The sequence below is a fragment of the Balaenoptera acutorostrata genome, chromosome 17, assembly GCF_949987535.1.
Source record: "Balaenoptera acutorostrata chromosome 17, mBalAcu1.1, whole genome shotgun sequence".
In the NCBI taxonomy this organism is placed as follows: Eukaryota; Metazoa; Chordata; class Mammalia; order Artiodactyla; family Balaenopteridae; genus Balaenoptera; species Balaenoptera acutorostrata.
The window spans coordinates 12641060-12660763 of record NC_080080.1 but is presented as its reverse complement, the minus strand read 5'-3'; the positions used below and the strand labels follow the sequence as shown (position 1 = coordinate 12660763).

Sequence of the window (19704 nt, the reverse complement as noted above, 5' to 3'; positions counted from 1 at the left end):
ATGGATGAGCTGACTAAGGAGATGCCATCTGGCTGGGGCCAGCAGGTGGGAGAGAAGAGGCTGGGCTCACCTTCCATCTGGGCCAGGCCTTGCTGGTGAAGGACTGGGCTTCAAACAACACCTTTAACCTGGAAAGAATCAAAAAAGGTTGAGGGTGGACACACCTCAGCTGCTGACATTTTATCTTTTAAGCACATTTTTTTTTTTTTTTTAAACCGGAAATTAAGGGGAAGTTTAGAAACTTCATCATGGCTTCATGAACCATTGCTCTCGGAAAATGGACTTTTTGAAAAATTCCCTTGATTTATTGTTTTTAGGAGGCTGCGGATAACTTTATATTATTCCTGTAAAATTTCCTGAGTTTTCCATGTCAAGCATTTTGTTTTATTAAAGAGGAAAAGAGAACTAATATTGGTTGAACCCCTCTTGTGTGCTGGGCAAAATGGTCCTTCCTTTTACTTTGGTTTTGTCTACTACAGAGTTATCCTATGAGGCGGTGGGATGAGAATCTCTACTTTACAGGTGAGGGTGGCCCAGGGGAGGGACTTGCTCATAGCCAGGATTCACACTGGGTCCCAGCATTCGTTAAGTGTGGGGCTGCCAGATGTGATGGGTCCATGTATTGCCTCCTTGACTTTGTTTTAGGTGGGGTTGTGGATATCAGATGTAATATTATATATATATGTATATACACACACATATATGTATATATATAATTAATATTTTAAAATATATTAATATTATAAAATATATTAATAATATGTATATACATACAATGTGTCTATAACTGTGTATTGCGTCATAATTTGCCTGGAGGCGGAGGGTGGTCCTTTCCAAAGCAGTTGTCTCGGGAGGCTGTAGACAGATGTCCATAGTGGGCCTGTACTCAGAAAGTATTGGGGCCATGTAGTTTGAAGGTTTGTCGTTTGGAGGACTATTGAGGAATTAAAGCAAGTGACTCAGCTCAAACAATATGGGATCAAAACAAGACCTGACTCCAGTGATAACAGTAATAATAATAGCTTTTATTTATAGAGTGTTTACCACGTGCTAGGTGCAATTCTAAGTGCTTTCTGTCAATTAACTCATTTCATCCTCGTAACAGCCCTATGTTCTAAGTACTGTTATCACCATCCCCATCTTACAGATGACGAACATGAGGCACAGAGAAGTTGACTAACTTGCTCCAAGGTCACCCAGGTAATAAAAGGCAGAGCTGCGATTTGAACCCAGGCAATGAGGCGCCGCCACAGCCTGGGAGGTTAACTGCTGGGTTAATATACCAGTGATGGGTCTGCCTTTCTTGTGGGTCTCATAAGCAGGCACTGAAGGTCAAGCACAAAGAAGCATTTGTTCATTTATTTAAGGGACATTTCGGAGTGTCTTGACAGTTTGTCAGACACTGTGCTAGGTGAGCCGGGTTAGAAAGAGAAATTAAAAAAAGGTCCCTGTCTTAAACTGTATCACTGCTCCTCTTTCTATGGGTGGGGATGCATCCCTTTTCCTTGAAGTGAGGCTGGGTCATGTGACATGCTCTGGCCAATCAAATGTGAGCAGATGGGTGTGTCACTTCCTGGTGGAAGCTTTAAGCGTCCCATATGCTCTTCCCTCAGCTACTGTGGGCGGAGGGTTCCGGATGGTGGCTGCTTCTGCATCCTGGGTCCCAGGATGAGGAGGATGGTGCTGAGCAGAGGACCCACGACAGATGGGCGTGTAGTGCAAGTGAGAATTAAACCTGGAGCAGGGTGTTCCATGAATGAATTTTAGGGGGTCCATAATTGGGACAGATATTTAACTTCCTGAAGTGATGGCATGTATTGAAAACCACACATGTGTCCTCACAACGCTGTCACCTTTATATAAGACCAGGATGCCTTTGATTGTAATGCCGCCTCTGTACACAATCGGGTGACACCTCAAAGTATGGAAAAGCTATCTTTTCCTTAAAAGGCAGGTTTCTCAAACTCATGAAATATATCCCCAAAACTTCACAGAACCAGGTCCTTGGGAATGACTAAATATAGTTAATGTTTCTTTAGCTTGGAACTTCCTCTCCCGCCCCACCCCTTGTATGCATGCTATTAAAAATAATGCATTGGGAAATTATCCCAGCATTTACCATTCAGAGACATAATGATAGCTGCTGCTGCTTTTTTCTCTCTCTTTTTTTTTTTTTTTTGGTGCCATTTTGCTTTGTGCCAGACCTTTCACAGTCAAGAGTATTGAATCTTCATGGTCGTTCTGGGAAAAGTAAAGATGATTCTGCCCATTTTACGGATGAGGAAACTGAGGCCTCAGAAATGTAAGGTACCTTGCCCGAGGTCATGCAGCTGGTGAGTAGTGAGGCAGGGATTTGAACCTGTCACACCTGACTTCAGCAATCCTGCAGTCATTAGAAGCCAGCAGAGGACACAGAGTAACCTGAGCTCCCACTTAAAACCGCACCCCCCCCCACCCCCCGCTGGCTTATTTGCAAACATCTGAAGTCAGCTGCCTAGTGGAAGGTCCAGATGGCCTGGGAGAGCAGTTCTGTGCCTTTACAATCAGGCAGGCTGAGTGTTTGCAGACAGCTAGCTAATCTACAAGGACATTCAGGCTCCAGATCTGGACAAAGACCCTCAGAGGCAGGGCTGGACTGAGCAGGCCAGAGTTGGAAGATGCTCTTTTGAGTGGGGGCTGGCGTGTTACTGTGTTGGCCACCGTGTATCCGTAGCATCTTAACAGAATCTGGCATGCAGCAGGTGCTCGGTAAATACTTGTTCGTCCTCTGATGGCCACAGCTAACGAGTTCAGCCTTATAAATGTCTGTTAACAGATTCATTCAACACGTAGGAAACACTCACGTGGCCCTGCTCTTGGCATTGGGAACAAAGTTCGTGCTCTGATGGCACTTAAATCTAGAGGGGGTGGGAGTTAGAGTATGTTAGGAAGTAATTTGCACTATGGAGAAAAATAAAACAGAGAGACGGCTTATAGGGGCAGGTGTTCAGAAACAGGAACGAAGTTGGGGAATGAATCGGCCAGTAGCTGGGGGAAGACCGCAGGCAGAGAGCCCAGGAGATGCCCAGACCAGGCATGAGGAGGTTGGATGAGGCAGAGTCCCAGTGGCTCAGCTGAGGAGGGTTTGATGAAGGGGCCATGGACAGAGGTTTGGCAGGTTAAGAACCAACATGGAGCATCGTGCAGGCACAGCCCCAACAAGGGGGGCAGAGGAGGGGCCACTCGGCAGGGCTGTAGTGTGGTAGGGCCCAGGCTCTGCCACGTGGAGGGGGTCCCGGAATTTCTACCCCGAACACTTCCTCTTTCCGCCCTCTAACCTCCCGCTGGTGCCTCCCATTGGCTGAGCTCAGCTGACAGCCGGTGCGTCGGGGGTGGTGGATGGAGCCCGTAGGCTTGCTTGGTACAGAGTGGAGTGGAGAAGGGTAGGCCCCGGACTGGAGCTGTGGGGAGAGGGCAGCAGGAGAATAACCCAGAGAGTGGGGAGGTTCACGTGGCTGGAGAGGAACGAGCAGGTGAGGGAGGGGAGGGGGGGAGGTCAGGGGGATGGGGGTCCACACCACGGCCAGCCTTCGGGCTCTGTTTGGAGGGAAGTGGGAAGCCAGTGGAGGATTGGAGCAGATGTGCTTAAATATCGACACTACCATCAGGATAATGTCTCTGTGGTGGGTGTGGACAGAGGCCCCTTACGATGAGTGCTGGGACCCCAGAGCTGACCCCCGGGAGAAACCAGTCCTCCTCCAAAACCCTGGGTGAGGCATTTGCCTGGTCTACGTGCTGTGTGCCTGCCAGCCCGTAAAGGACAGGAAAGAGAAAGGAGCAGTGCGTCTCGAAAGAGGATATTCTGGAGCTCTTGATAATCAGATCCCATTGTAAAGTCATGCTTTGAGTTACAGCATTGAAATCTTTGTTCCAGTGGAAAACTTTTACAGACTGTCCCTGGTGAGCCCGGAATCCTGTTTGGATCTCAGAAGGCCTTAAAATAGTGTGGGATGCTGGTAGACAGACTCTGAAGGGACAAAGGTCATGTGCTTACTGCACTGGCCACACCTTGGTGGGACAGCCCTGGCCACTCCTGCCGCCCCCAGGGCTGGGCGCACGGAGGCTTTCTCGTCTGGTTGAGTTCCCCGAAGTGGCCCTGCCCACGTGGGAGGCTGATCCAGCCCAGCCAGGCATGAAGCATTGCCTGGCGTCTTCTCAGGCCAAAGTGCAGCCAAGTCCCTCTTGGTTGGCTGGTTCTCACAGGATGCCCAGGGGCGGGAGGGCACGCTTGTGGGTCTGGGGTCCATCTCAAGTGGGATACTGAGTGAGGTGGGAGGGCTGGGGCTCGAACAACTTCTTTTTCTGTCCGGTTCTACCACTGTGGCCAAGTAGACCAGAAACCCTTTGCTGGCAGGAATCCTCTTTCGCGTCTTTTTTATCCCCCAAAGCTTGCCCTGGGAGTGGATGGTTTGGGGCCAAGTGTTTAATGTCGTTGAGTCTCAGTCTACCATCCTGTAAAATGGGGATGATATCCATCTAGGGCTGTTGGGAGTGAGGCAAGGTGCTTGGCACATAGTACATGCTCAGTGAATTTCCTTTCAACTCAGAATTCTATCTTTATCCATCCCTCAGTGGCCAGGAGGAAGGGAAACAGATACTGCTGGCCCCATTTGATAGGTGGTCAGATGAGAAGGCAAGAGGCTGGACACCATGCCTGAAGTGGGATCCGTGTAGAATCCAGGTCTTGACCCCAGACCTTGTGTGCTCCTCATCACAGCAACATTTTTGTACCCCATCATCTGACCAAGGAGATGTACACCTGCATTTTTATTTGCAAAGGCATTTTAGTGCATTTAAAAAAATTTTTTTATTATCTATTATTAGTCTTCTTTTTTATTATTTAAAAAAATATTTTAATTATTTATTTATTATTTTCTTTATTTTTTATTTAATTTTAATTTTTTTGGCTGCGTTGGGTGTTAGTTGCGGCACGCGGGCTTCTCTCGAGTTGTGGCACGTGGGTTTTCTCTTTCTAGTTGTGGCGTGCGGGTTCCAGAGCATGTGGGTTCTGTAGGTTGCGGCACGCGGGCCCTCTCGTTGAGGCATGAGGGCTCAGTAGTTGTGGCACACGGGCTTAGTTGCCCCACAGCCTGTGGGATCTTGGTTCCCTGACCAGGGATCGAACCCTGGTCCCCTGCATTGGAAGGCGGATTCTTTACCACTGGACCACCAGGGAAGTCCCTTATTTATTATTTTTTAAGTTGTATGGTTTATGTTTGCATCCTTGGAATTTTATGTCTTTGCTATGACCTTTTATCCATTTTGGGTTTTTAAGACAAAAGCTGGAAAACTGTTTTGCTCTCTGATGGGACTTCACACTGAATTTGTTAAGGCCCCAGTCCGGGCAGCAACTCTTGACTCTTCATGGAAAGGCCATGTCTCTGAGTCACAGTGTGCGGCTCCCAGACCCAGCTCCCCGGAAGGTCATCTATGCAGGGCCCAGCTGGGTCCACAGTAACTGGTGTGCGTGAGCCCTCCCTCTCGCTGCAGAAAAGACCTGGTTCATCCCCCGGTGGATTAATCAATCGTAGAGCATCGACATCTTGACCCAGCTCGGCCACCAGTCCTTCACTGGATACCGGGGGGAATTGAACTAAGTGGCCTCCACGGGTCTGCCCCGTTCCAGACGTCCTAGATTCACTACTGGACAGCAAGTAGGGCTCAAGGACCAGGTCAGAATCCTTTCTCTGGAACCTTCTGTCATATCATCCAACACGCCCTCAGGTGAGAGCGCCACCTTCCTGGTCTGCAGAAGCCACAGGCAGGACCCTGCTACCACTCAGGTTGCTGTGAGGATGAAAACAGGTGATGTGGTTGGAGGAGGTTTCTAATGGGCCAGGTATTCATCAATCAAGCACTTCGTGAGTGATGCTCGCATATTATACAAGGTCGGGATTGCTCATCTTCCTGGGCAGACTTCGAGATCCTCATGCGGAACTTGGGACACATTCCTTGAGAGAAGCCCCTTTCTTTCCAGAGCGCAGCCTCAAGGGCCACGCCTTCTGAAGCTGCTAAATCCGGGCGGGGGACTCTTGATGGTCTTCATGGTTCTTTTGGGGAGCCTCCTGGCCTCTGAATTATTGATCCATGTCTACATTATTCAGAGGCTCTATTTGCATTAGTTAGCTGAATTTGGTGGCCCTGAGAATAGGAAAGCTGCCTGGGGAAGCCAGTCCTGATCGCAGCCTCACGACTGGTCTGAATAATAACTGTGGAGCAATCTCTGCTCTTTGGTGCTTCTGCTCCAGCCATACACACGGCTTGTTTCTCTCCTCTCCCTTACCCACGGGGCCTTTGGAACTGAGCTCTCCTCCTCCCGTACTTCTACAAGCCACACAACCCTCCTGCAACTTGTAATCCTCTTTGCTTCTTAAAGATGCAGCAACTGAAGTGCCGCCTCCGCCAGGAAGTTCTCCCTGACTTCCAGACTTGGGGTAGACTTGGGATAGCCGCCTGTAGTAACTGAACAGAGCCCTTCTCATCCCCTTGCATCAGAATGTCTGTCTCATCCACTAGACTGAACTCCGTGGGGATGAACCTGTGTTTCATAGGCATCTCATTGCCTGGGATGGCGCCTGTAACCTAGCAGGTGCTCTGTGTGGGGTGTTGGTTGCAGTGACGGGGAAAGATTTCTTCAAGAAGGCGGGATTGGAATTGAGCCCTTCTTATGGTCTAGAGAGCGCATGGAGGGTGTGTGTTGTGAGGGGCTTGACACTGGAGGACAGAAGGAAAGGCTTCATTGTGGGTGCTGCGATGACTCCTTTCCTTGGAGCTGATGGGCTGAGTAAGAGCTGTCGGGGATGAGCTTGGGGAGGGAGCATAAGGTTGGCTTACTGATGCATTAACGGCCTAAGTGAAGAGTATGATCTTGAGGTTTTAGGGACTAGAGGGACCCTCAGGGCTTTTGAGCATACACTCCCCAAGATAATCGGCTTGTCTCTTTGGTGGACTGGCTAGGGTGAAGAGGAGAGGGAGAAGGTAGAGAGGAAGAGGAGGTCTAGATGCACTTGACATCCTAGACCAGCTGTATCCTGGGAGGGAGAGGAATGAGGTGACAAAGATATTATTTGAGTCTAGAAATTGAAGAGCGCTAGCCCTCGACCCTGAGCATACATGTAGCTGATTCAACCTTGCCATCCTGCATCTGCCAGAGGAGGTTATACAAGTGACATGACCCAGCACACTCTGGAAGCTGGCAGGAGCATAAATAATACATTAGATATGTAGATGAACGGCCCAGGGTGTCTCTGGTCTGGGGGAGAATTCTTAGCAGACCTGAGATATTTGCGGAGTGCAATGTTCCGTTTCCCATCTAGTCCACAGCCTCAAGGCATGATGCAGAGTCATGAGTGCGAGAGAGCTTTCCAACGTGGACGTCTCTCCAGCACCAGTGGTGTTCTGTCCTGAACAGAACTTGAGGAAAGGTCATTCCTGTTTGTCCAAGCTTCCCATCTAACCTGAGGTTCTGAAAGATCCTGTTCTCCCTGGGGGCCCAGGTAGGGCTCTCCCCACCCCTGTCAACCTTGGGGCCAGGAGTGGTCCTTTATCAGAGATGTCCACCCACCTGGGACCCTTTGCCAAGTACACATCCCGGACCCCACTCAGGGCTGGAAGGTGTGTTTTAAAGGCTCTTCAGGTTATTGAAGCTTTAAAAGCCACTGAGCTAACCAGTCATAAAAGCGAACACAGTAACTGCTGTCAAAATACCAATAGAATGTAAAGAAAGGACATTTGCGTTCCCCTCCACTTGCACCATGAGACCCAGTGCTGTGGTCTGCTTGGCGTGACTTCGAGGCCTTGGCCGGCATCCGTGCTGCCTTTAGTCTTTCCCTCCCTCTAACCAGACCCCAGAGTCTGCTGTCTCCTCAGGTCTCCCTGGAGCGTTTACCTGTGTGGGGCTCCTTCTGAGCGAGGTCCTTTTCTCTCTGCCTGTCTCTCCAAGGAACAGAAGAAGCTTGGAGGCCTTGGCCACGTCCCACCTTCCAGATGTGAAACCTTCCCTGGCGACTCTAGCCACAGAAAGCTGTTCAGTTTTTCCCTTCTGGAACGGTCCTGATTCTTAGCCTGGCAGTCTCGCTCTGGGCTTCCTCAGTCTGCGTTCCACAACTTGAGCCCATGTGATGTGTAGCACCTACAGAGCCTGGCCCATGGCCGAGGGCCAGCCCAGGATCTGAAGACAGTTCACAGAAGAGGAATCTCATTGAACGGCACCTGAGCATAAGCTCATCTGCCGCGTCATAAAAAGGGAAATGTAAATGAAAAATGCCACTTTTTCCTATGAAGATCGCATAATGCACAAGTTGGTCATGTCCTGGATAGCGGACAGAGCTGCTGAGAAGCAGCTCCACGTGCGTCCGTTGCCGGAGGGAATCACGTGGGTCCAGTCCCGTCAGGGGCTACTTTGGCGTTCCTTATCCCAACTGCACATGCGCGTGGTCTTTGACCCAGCAGCCTCACGTGGGGATGCTTTTCCTGGAGATGTACCTGCAGATATTTGTGTGAAACGAACAATGCACACGATTATTCACGGTATGTGTAGAGGAGCATTTATATGGACTCTCTATATAGAGGACTAAATGTAAATCAAATGTCTGTGAGTCGGAGACTAGTTCATTCAGTGAACGATGGCCCTGGCACCGTGGGCCAGGTGTGGAAGAGTGAGGTGCTGTGTGCATGACGCGGGCAGATCTTGGGATGTGTTGTTGAGAAAAAAAGCAAGGAGCAGAATAGTGAGCTGTGTAAAACGTGTGCATGTGTGGCAGGTTGTAAGAGTTTATATTTGCCCCGATTCTGTAAGGAGGCCCCAGAAACTTAACACAAGTGAAAGCCTGTGAGTGTTGAGGGGGGAGGCTGGGCAGAGAGGGAAAGGGGCACACAGGTGACTTTTGACTGTGGATCTTTGGGCATCATTTGAATTTTGAACCATACTGAGTGTATTATCTATCATACATTTTATTTATTTATTTATTTATTTATTTAAAAAAATTTATTTATTTATTTATTTATGGCTGTGTTGGGTCTTCGTTTCTGTGCGAGGGCTTTCTCCAGTTGTGGCAAGCGGGGGCCACTCTTCATCGCGGTGCGCGGGCCTCTCACTATCGCGGCCTCTCTTGTTGTGGAGCAGAGGCTCCAGACACGCAGGCTCAGCAATTGTGGCTCACGGGCCCAGCTGCTCCGTGGCATGTGGGATCTTCCCAGACCAGGGCTTGAACCCGTGTGCCCTGCATTGGCAGGCAGATTCTCAACCACTGCGCCACCAGGGAAGCCCTATTTATTTATTTTTATTACTATTATTTAAAAAATTGGGCTTCCCTGGTGGCGCAGTGGCTGAGAATCTGCCTGCCAATGCAGGGGACACGGGTTCGAGCCCTGGTCTGGGAAGATCCCACATGCCACGGAGCGACTGGGCCCGTGAGCCACAACTACTGAGCCTGCGCGTCTGGAGCCTATGCCCCGCAACGGGAGGGGCCGCGATAGTGAAAGGCCCGCGCACCGCGATGAAGAGCGGCCCCCGCACCGCGATGAAGAGTGGCCCCCACTTGCCGCAACTAGAGAAAGCCCTCACACGAAAACTAAGAGACCCAACACAGTCATAAATAAATAAATAAAATAAATAAATAAAGTATTAAAAACTATTACATCAGGGTTCAATTAAAAAAAAAATGTTAGGATTTAAAAAAAAAAAAAATTTATTTATATATTTTTTTATTGTTGGCTGTGTTGGGTCTTCGTTGCTGCGTGTGGGCTTTCTCTAGTTGTGGCAATCAGGGGCTACTCTTTGTTGTGGTGCACGGGCTTCTCGTTGCGGTGGCTTCTCTTGTTGAGGAGCATGGGCTCTAAGTGCATGGGCTTCAGTAGTTGTGGCTCTTGGGCTCTAGAGCACAGGCTCAGTAGTTTTGGCGTGTGGGATTAGTAGCTCCGCGGCATGTGGGATCTTCCCAGACCAGGGCTTGAACCCGTGTCCCCTGCATAGGCAGGCGGATTCTTAACCACTGTACCACCAGGGAAGTCCCATACATTTTATTTTAAAAATTCATGACCTTGTTAAGGTGAGACTGGGGTTATGGGTTTTGGGGAGGAAGATCACAGAGGTAAAGTGCCATTACTTATCCATTCACATCAGGGTATGTATTATCAGCACAACTTGTACAAATCCCAGTGGAGGGACATTTACAAAATACTTGACCAATATTCTTTACAACTGGCAAGGTCACCAAAAACAAGGAAAGTCTGAGAAAATGCCACAGCCAAGAGGAGCCTAAGAAGAGAGGACTAAATGTAATGTGGGGTCCTGGATGGGATCCCCGAACAGAAGATGAATATTAGGAAAAGACTAAGAAAATCTGAATCAAGGGCAGACTTCCGTTCATAATATTGTATCAGTATTGGTTCACTGTATGAAATGTATCATCTAATACTAGTATGAGATGGTAGTAGGGGTGGAGATAGATGATAATATAATTTGGTGTGAAGTATATGAGAACTCTCTGTGCTATACTCAGATTTTTCCGTAAAATCTAAAACCGTGGTAAAAACTCATTATCTAAAAATAAGCAGAAAAACAATCATGGCCTCATTTGATTCTCTCGATACCCTATGAGTCATTTCTACCCTACAGGTGAGAGGACTGAGTTTCAGAGAGGTTACATAATGTGCCCAGGTGCCCACAGCTGGGACGTGGTGGTAGGAACCCAGGTGTGGCCCAGCCTGGCAGGGGAGGTGGTGCCAGGCGAGCGTGGAAGGGACCTCTGGGATGTTGTTGGGACACAAGAAAGGGGAGCTAAGTCCTAGCCCAGTGTGTGGATGTGGGCCATCTTGTAAGGGAGCTGGGGTTGGAGATACAGCCGGGGGTCAGATCCCAGGGGTCCCCACGAGTGCTCTCATCACATAAAAATTGTCACTCTGTGAAGTGATTGAGGTGTTAACCAGCATCTTATGGTAATCATTTTACAATATATACATGTATCAAATCATCACATTGTAAACTTAAAACTTACTGTTTTCTGTTCATTTTCTTAGACCTCAGAAGACCTTTACCTTCTCAAGAGTCTGCAGTGGGGTCAGGGCAGTTTGGGGATGGACCCAGATAAACCATGAGTGAAAAAGCTCCCGGGGTCTTCCTAGGCTGGCATCCTTTGAGTCCCTGAGGATAAGGCAGAACTTGCCCCCTCGCCTGGCTTTTAGAACAGCGTGTTCCCAGGAGGCGGAAAGATGGGTTTTCAATCAGATAAAGGTAGGATCCTGCAGAAACTTCCAGGGCCCTGTGGTCCCCAAGAGGTATGTCATCACACTCCGGGCCACACGGGTGAGGTAACGGGGGGTAGAAGAAGAAACAGGGCAACTTAAAAATAGGAGGAAGGAGACTGTGTGTGCTTGTGTGTGTGCGTGCATGTGGCGGCACGTGCATGTGTGCGTTGGCGCGTGGGGCTTGCATGGCCCTGTGCCAGCCGTGAGGGCCCGGAAACTTTTTTTTTTTTTCTACTTTATTTTTATTTTGTTTATTTTTGGCTGTGTTGGGTCTTTGTTGCTGCGCACGGGCTTTTCTCTAGTTCCGACAAGCGGGGCTACTCTTCGTTGTGATGTGCGGGCTTCTCATTGCGGTGGCTTCTCTCTGTTGCGAAGCATGGGCTCTAGGCGCGCAGGCTTCAGCAGTTGCGGCACGCGGGCTCAGTAGCTGTGGCTCACGGGCTCAGTAGTTGTGGCTCGCGGGCTCTAGAGCGCAGGCTTAGTAGTTGTGGCGCACGGACTTAGTTGCTCCGCGGCATGTGGGATCTTCCCAGACCAGGGCTCGAACCCGTGTCCCCTGCATTGGCAGGCGGATTCCCAACCACTGCGCCACCAGGGAAGCCCCAGGCCTGGAAACTTTTTAAACGGACAATTAGGCAAAGCTTGTGCCTCCTTTGAAGGGAACCTGATGGTCAGACATCCAGTTTACAAAATAGGTAACTGGGGAGCAGCAGTTTGACATTGATAAGGAACCTTTATTTTGTAAAAGATTTTTAATCTCTCTGGTTTCCCTGGTACAACATCTGAACCTTGACCTGGAACTTAGGTCGTAGGTACCTGTTGGGGTCATGTGGGTGGTGCTTTTGGTGGTTATGCCACTGCTCCTGGTTCAGGGACTCTAAAAAAGATAATAGTAAAAACACCTGATGTTTATATAGGTTACCAGACCCTGTGATTTGATTTAATGACACATAGCAATGGTGTGGACCAGTGCAGAGCTGGCTTTGAATATTGAGAATAGTCGCTTTGCCTAATCTTCGTGGAGCTCATGGCAGTTTTCAAAGCACATATGTACGTCGTGTCTACACATGGGGTTGAGCATTGTAAGATAGATGATGTGAATTTTGTCCTTTGGTCTCTTGTGTAGACTCATCAGTGGGTTGTAATCTCTTTGCCTTAAATTAAGAAAATGCTGTTCCAGAAAAGTCTAAACATTTTTTTTTTTGCTTTGAAATAGAACTTTAATTTAGAAGTATTCCCCTATATTCTTTTTTTTTAACTTTTAATTTTATATTGGAGTATAGTTGATTAACAGTGTTGTGTTAGTTTCAGGTGTACAGCAACATGATTCAGTTATACATATACGTGTATCTATTCTTTTTCAAATTCTTTTCCCACTTAGGTTGTTACAGAATATTGAGCAGAGTTCCCTGTGCTATACAGTAGGTCCTTGTTGGTTATCCATTTAAAATATTGTAGTGTATACATGTCCATCCCAAACTCCCTAACTAACCCTTCTCAGAAGAGTCTAAACATTTTATATGAAAGCAAGAAAGCAGAAGGAATAAAAACAAACTCAAAAAAACCAGGGTATGGGGAATCTCTCCTAAATTTTAAATATAAAACCTTTATGGGGGTCGGTGACAGTGAATAAGGGTGTTGTGAATAATTTATGGACTTTTTTTTGTCACCGTAGCCTCTTGTGCGTGCTGGTCAGGTCAACGTGTTTGGGAGTGGGTACCTTTCCGCGGAGGTTTTTCACTTTCTTTGGGATGCACTGTGGTTGTGTGGGAAGGACAAAGGTCATGCAGTGGGATATTCCTGAGCTTCTACTCCAAACCAGCCCCAAGCTGTGTGACCTGGTTATGTAACCGCTGAGGACCCTGTCACAGGCCTCATCTGTCTGCTGGAGATGGTGGTTCGCACCTTGCAGGCTTCAGGGCAGAATCAGGTGATTGCCATGAAGTCCACGAAGCTCTAATCCCGAGCAGAGACGTGGCCTCGTCTGTCTCCAGTGAGAGGACGCAGGCCAGGGAGTGAAGGGCTCAGGTTAAGAGGCAGGGATCATTTCATCTCGGCCTTAGAGGAGGGGCAGTTTGGACCAGGGGTCAGGAGTGGCAGAGATGAGACCTGATTCATTCCGTGTCAGGTCACTAGGTTCTTTAGACCATGGTTTCTCCATGCAGGGGTGAGGTTGGCACAAGTGGTCTTCCTGGGCTCTGTGCCCTGCTCTTCTGTGGACTGGCTTCATCGGAGGAACCTATCAGGTTTCTCCAGCCCGTCTCTCCCAGGCTGTAATCACCGTCTGTACTCTCGCCGTCCTGGGTGTGGAGTCAGTGCAGTCGCTAAGGTGGGGGCTCGTCTAGATTTCCAAGTGCTTGTAGCTCCACCGGCGCTTTACGAGGATGACCTGGAGCTGGGTTGCCTGTCAGCCAACCATCTGTGATTTATAGGGAGCCCATACTCAGGCTCAGGGGCACTGGGGGAGCTGCCTTGACTTCTGAGTTTAGAATCCTTGGGGCTGAATCACAGCAGCAGTGATTGTGGTGGTTAGTTGTGTTTATTCGGTGAACGATCCCAAACTGAAGCAGCGGTGAGTGCAGCTGGCATAGAGCAGCAGGTCTGCAGTTTCCAGGCAGAGCTGGGTGGCATCTCGAAACCACATTGCACTAACCCTGCATCCTGTTGCAAGGGGCTGTGAGCCCAGCAGTCCGCTGGAGAGGCTCTTGGGGGCTTGGCCAGCTGGATGACTGTCCCTGCCACGAGTAAGCTTGGGGCTCATGTGAGTTATCTAAATTCGGTTCATTTATTTATTTTTTATTTTTTTATTTTTTTGAAGTCTACACATTTATTAAAAAAACTACAAAATGAAAAAATTACACAATTATATATATATATATTTTATTTACACAAATATAAAATTTCAAAGTTATTCAAATTTAACCAGAGGACTAAGTCTAATGAGAGAAGAAAAATTAAAAGTAAAGAATTACTAGTCCAGGGGCTTCCCTGGTGGCACAGTGGTTGAGAATCTGCCTGCCAATGCAGAGGACACGGGTTCGAGCCCTGGTCTGGGAAGATCCCACATGCCGCGGAGCAACTGGGCCCGTGAGCCACAACTACTGAGCCTGCGCATCTGGAGCCTGTGCTCCTCAACAAGAGAGGCCGCGACAGTGAGAGGCCCGCGACCGCGATGGGGAGTGGCCCCCGCTCGCCACAACCAGAGAAAGCCCTCACACAGAAACGAAGACCCAACACAGCCAAAAATAAATAAATAAATAAATTTAAGAACAGTTTTAATAAAAAAAAAAAAAAAAAAGAATTACTAGTCCAACAAAGACATGCTTTTATCATGTTTCTGGTACTTTAGGGGACAGGAAGTGTTGGTAAAAAGAATGAATAAGGGAAGGACATGCCACTTAACTTCAAATAGACAATAACATTTTCTTCCTAAGCAAATGTAAAACCTCTGTATAGTTTTAAATTTAAATGATCATTTTCATGATTATAGCATTTCCAAATATCAGCTCTTCTAATCTATAAAAGAGACAAAAAGTGAAATAAAAACATGAAATCCCTAACCAAAGTTTATACATCCTCATAATGGTAAATGAAATTAATTTGTTCTTAAAACCTAGTACAATTTTATATGAAGGTATACCATACACACATAAAAGAGAAAAATTAAACGAAAATAATATTTGGGATAATCCTGATCAATATCACAGGCCATAAATTTAAGAGTAAAAAAGACATCTTGAGACTTCCCTGGCGGTCCAGTGGTTAAGACTCCAAACTTCCACTGCAGGGGGCGCGGGTTCAATCCCTGGTCGGGGAACTAAGATCCCGCATGCCGCGCGGTGCGGCCAAAAAAAAAAAAAAAGACATCTCATCACACAGAATGATTACATTTTCTCTAAGAAATATAAGATTCAGAGGAGTAAACCAATACTAAAATTATGTCACAGTAAATTCTTAATAAATAGTCTCACAAAATCTCCCACCGTGGTGGAAGTGCTGTTGATGTACTTTTAAAAGCACTTTTCAGTATCACATCTTGAAGTGAATGTTCTTCTTGCCGTCTACTCTGAATCAGCTGTAGAATCCTCTGCCGCTCTTTTTGCTGTGGTGAAAGATCAAATATTGCTGGTTCATAAACTAGACCCTCTGCAGATGCAACCATTGTTTCTGCTAAATCCAAGACATCTGCTCAAATAGACTGACACTTCATGGCAACAGTAATATCTATATTGATTCTCAATTTGCTAGAAGAATCCTTGTCTAGTTCATATTCATACTTCCTGCATGTATCTGGATATACTGAAAATTCCATTATAGTTAATAAAGCCATAGTGGTAAATGCTGTTAGAGAAGCTGTACCCCCCCCCCCCCCCCCCCCACTGGCTGAAGTCTCTACAGAGCTGTCAGGAACTTTCGGAAAGGCATCCAACTCTTTCACCAAACTTAAGGTTTTCTTCCGATTCAGTCGCCTCATCTTCAGGAAAACCTTCTTCTTCTTTCACATAGTCATGCTTGTGCTACGGTCCCAGCAGACCGCCATGTTTCGCAGCAGCCCGGTCGCCCGGGCTCCCGTTTACCTCGGTTCATTTAGATATGTCATGTCATTAATCTGTTGGAAGCTTTGGGTCAAGAGGCAGTGAGGTGTAGTGGTTAGTGCATGACCCCCTGGTGCTAGCCTGCCTGGGTTCGAATTCAGCTCTGTGATCTTCAGTGTGATATTAACCTCCCTGGGCCTCAGCTTTCTCATCTGTGAGAGAGGGAATTGTGACAGTTCGTTAAGGGAGGTAAAGCCCTTGGCACAAACTAAGGGCTCAGTAAAATGTGAGCTGGTGATGTCGGAACTTTATTACTATTAGTGAACCTGCCCTGGCTTCTCCTCCCTCCCAACCCCATAGCAGCTGATCTCACAGGTCTGCTCCGCTTGGACAGTGGGGCCCCTGAGAGCAGGGCTCCTGGGTCTTGGTCCTTTCTGCTTCTGCGGCGTCTGGTGTGGTGAGTGCCCAGCTGCGTGGAGAGGCGCTCAGTCAACAGTGACCAGGTGTGACTTTGGGGGTATAGAGTTGCTGGGAGAATGAACACGCTTCTCTCTCAGGCTGTGCAGATTTCTGATTGGAAAAAGTTGGGGGCATAAGGTTATCGAGCATCTCTCATGGGCAAGATCGTCTGTTGCCGGAGCCTAGAAGTACACAGTGGAAGGACAGTGGGTCCTGGGGGACCTGGGCTCCAGGAGAGGAAGCCACACAGAACCTCGTAAAGAACTAGCAGCAGTGGAAACGCAGAGCATTAGTGAGAGTGAGTAGGTGAGTTGTCCCAGTAGGAGGCCAGGCAGGGAAAGGGAAGGGCTGGCTTTGAGGATCTCTGGCAGGCTGCCTGGAAGAGGTGGCGTGGGATTGACCTAGGATTTTGGTGGCGGGGAGAATGGTGTGTAGGGGCATCTGCCGGTAGAGGCTCGGGTTTACCTAAGGGGGCTGCAGGGGAGGCCCCACGGTGAGTCGGAGGGGGCTGCTGGCTGTGGCAGAGGCTTTCTGTAGGGGAAATGCTTATGACTGAACTGTCTAAAAATGAGTGAGAGAGAGGCGGGTAGGGCGAGAACACGAGGAGAAGGAGGAGGGTAAAGAGAGGGATCCAGAGAGGGAGGGAGGAGCAGGATGCTAGTTAAGCCTCTGCACAGCATAAGCTGCTGGTGGTCACTGTGCCCCAGGGGCACGCTCCAGCCCCGCCCTCCTCTGTCCTGCCACCCTGTCCTTTCTCTTCCAGGCTCCCCGCTCCCCGCACGGCCCCAGAAGCCAGTGAGCGGGCATCCCGGCCATTTCCTGCCTCGCGGGCCGCCCCCCTCCTCCGATCCCAGTAGCCCTGTGCAGGCGAGACCTCGCCCCGTGGCCGGGAAGCGGGGCTCCCGTTCCCGCCTGTTTACCCTGGCGCAACGGCAGGGAGGTGGGGTCACGTGGGGGCCCCCCCACTCCCACCCTGGCATGCCAGCCTCATGAGTCGCCAGCTGTGGGCACAGGTGGGTGGGCAGGGGGCATTCCTCAGGACTGACTCTCCCCAGCCCGCCTGGCATGGGACCCCCTGCTTCTGGGGGTGGCTCTAGGGCAATGGGCCAGCCCAGTTCTGCACCGGGCCGCTGAGTCACGGTCCTGAAGTGTGGCCTCTGAGTCACCCTGCAGCCCTGTTCTCCACAGCGAGTCCTTTGTGGGACTTGCCTGGGCCCGAATGGGCATTTGACCCTGTGTGCCGCTGGCCACCCTCGAGTTCTCTTGCCCCCACCCCGCCCCGTTACAGGCCCCAAGTCCGCCTCGCAGGATCGGCTACATTCCTTTGTGATCCAGAACCCAAGAGTTTGACTCTAGCCAGCGGCTGAGTTACGGGAAAGAAGCATGGGCAGATTTAGCAAGCTGGGGCAGGAGCAAACCAGGCAAGATCTGGGGGAAGACGGCCGGGTCACCTGTCCTGACAGGGCCACAGGAGGAGTGTTCAAATCTCCTGTGTCTTGCGTATTTTGTGAGCATCTTGAAATGACCTTGAAAACCCACCCCCGTGAGGGAGCAGGTGAGACAGTAACATCTATGTATTGGCACTGACTGTGCTGTGTGCAGTTAATTCCTGTCCAAAGATGTCAGGCTCTGTCCTTATACCCATTTCTGGTGGAAGAAACTGAGGGTTTAGTAGAGGACACTTGCTCAGGGCCCGTGAGCCAGGGAGCGGTGTGTCTGGAGTTTGACCCCAGACCTCAGTTCTGTGTTAGATTCTCTGATTCAAGTTCATTGGTTTGTGTGCTCCTTTCATCCTCTCTCTTTCCTTTTTTTTCTTCTCTCCTTTGCCGCTTAGCTGCTGGAGTCTTCCCCATGGAAGGCAGCTGTCAGCAGTGCAGGAAACCACTTAATAGTGGCAGCTAGTGGAAACTAAAGTGGCATCTGGAGTCCTGCTGTCACTGTAGGTTCAGCCTGCAGCCTGAGCCCTGAGGGCAAGCTGGGGCGTGGACTTCAGCCCCTGGGATGGAGAAAGCAGCTGTAGGCCTTGACAGTGACGACCCCCAAGCGTCTGTGTCTGGGAGGCGGGGATAGGGACATAGTGGCATAGTGTGAGGAGATTGAGTAGCTCCTTGACTCTGAGGGGAGACCCATGTTGAGGCTGCAGGGTGCTGGGGAAGCCCCCTGGGGTTCAGGTTCTAGATGTACCCCCTCTTTAGTCAGGAGGCTTTGGGATCGTCATTTTCTTTCTGCTGTTCTCGGTTATCCCTTACACAAAGAGAGGAAGTTGGGCTAGACCAGGGTGCTAGCACCCCCCTTTTTTTCCCCGGGAAGTGGGGAGGGGGGCGGGGACATCTGCATGGGGGTGAGGGCATTGGAATCTGCCTTTGTAACGAGCTCCCCAGGTGAGGTGGAGAACCTCTTTCAGGTCAGCCCCTGAGACACAGGTAAGGCCTTCCAGTCTCCTGCCCGTGGTGGTCTCAGCCAGCGGGGATCTCAGGGCTGAGTGGGCTGCTCTGGTAGGGTTTTGTTGGGCCTGTGTTTGAAATCACTCACCGTAACAGCCCGTATATTTCGTGTAAAAACTGGGATTTCTGGCTTCACTTGGGGCGGTTGGTGGGTCCTACTTTCCCAGGGCCACCCTGGCTGGAGCTGCCTGTAAAGGCCCCAGGATCTGAATTCAGTTATTATCTTCACAGTGTAAAACCCCAGAAGACTCAGGCCAACAGGGCGGCTGTGAGGTCTCTGTTAACTTGAGGTTCTCTCCTGCAGTGGGTGCGTGAGTGAGGTGGGGAGTGCTATTGAAGTGGATGCTTTTTGAAGACAGATGTATTGGCAGAAAGGCCAGATGTTGAAGTGGGGTTTCTAGTCTTGATTGAAAGTTTCAGTGCAGTCTTCTGTAAGGGAATGATGGTGATCCGAGTTTCTAGAACCGTGGCTGGCCCACACGAGGTGGCCAATGTTGTATGAATTTGAGTGAAATCTGATACAGAGCATTTCTGTGACCTTTGCGACCACTCCTGACTCTTTCTCCTGTTACTATACCTGAAGATTCATTTTTTTAAAAAATTTTATTTTATTTTATTTGTTTTATTTTTGGCTGCGTTGGGTCTTCGTTGCGGTGCGTGGGCTTCTCATTGTGGTGGCTTCTGTTGCTGTGGAGCACGGGCTTTAGGCATGCGGGCTTCAGTAGTGTGGCATGCAGCCTCAGTAGCTGTGGTGCACAGGCTCAGTAGTTGTGGCTCACGGGCTCTAGAGCGCAGGCTCAGTAGTTGTTGCACACGGGCTTAGTTGCTCCGCGGCATGTGGGATCTTCCTGGACCAGGGCTCGAACCCGCGTCCCCTGCGTTGGCAGGCAGAGTCTTAACCACTGTGCCACCAGGGAAGCCCTGAAGATTCATTTTTTAATGGCACTTTTAAATGGGAGGAGAAACTGGGTGTTTTTTCC

At 49.3% G+C, this 19704-nt stretch overlaps 1 protein-coding gene across 3 annotated transcripts in view; it reads left to right on the top strand.

Moving 5' to 3' along the window:
* The window catches only part of LOC103017685 (uncharacterized), a 383445-nt gene that overhangs the window by 26277 nt on the left and 337464 nt on the right, over window positions 1-19704 (top strand). Inside the window, exon 1 of one of the 3 annotated variants that reach the window (XR_009005789.1) lies at window positions 17817-17835. The exons of the other annotated variants lie outside the window; for them this stretch is intronic. The gene's annotated coding sequence lies outside the window, so the exon portion shown is untranslated. Of the gene's footprint in view, window positions 1-17816; window positions 17836-19704 lie in introns of those variants that run through there. 3 annotated transcript variants of the gene reach the window in all.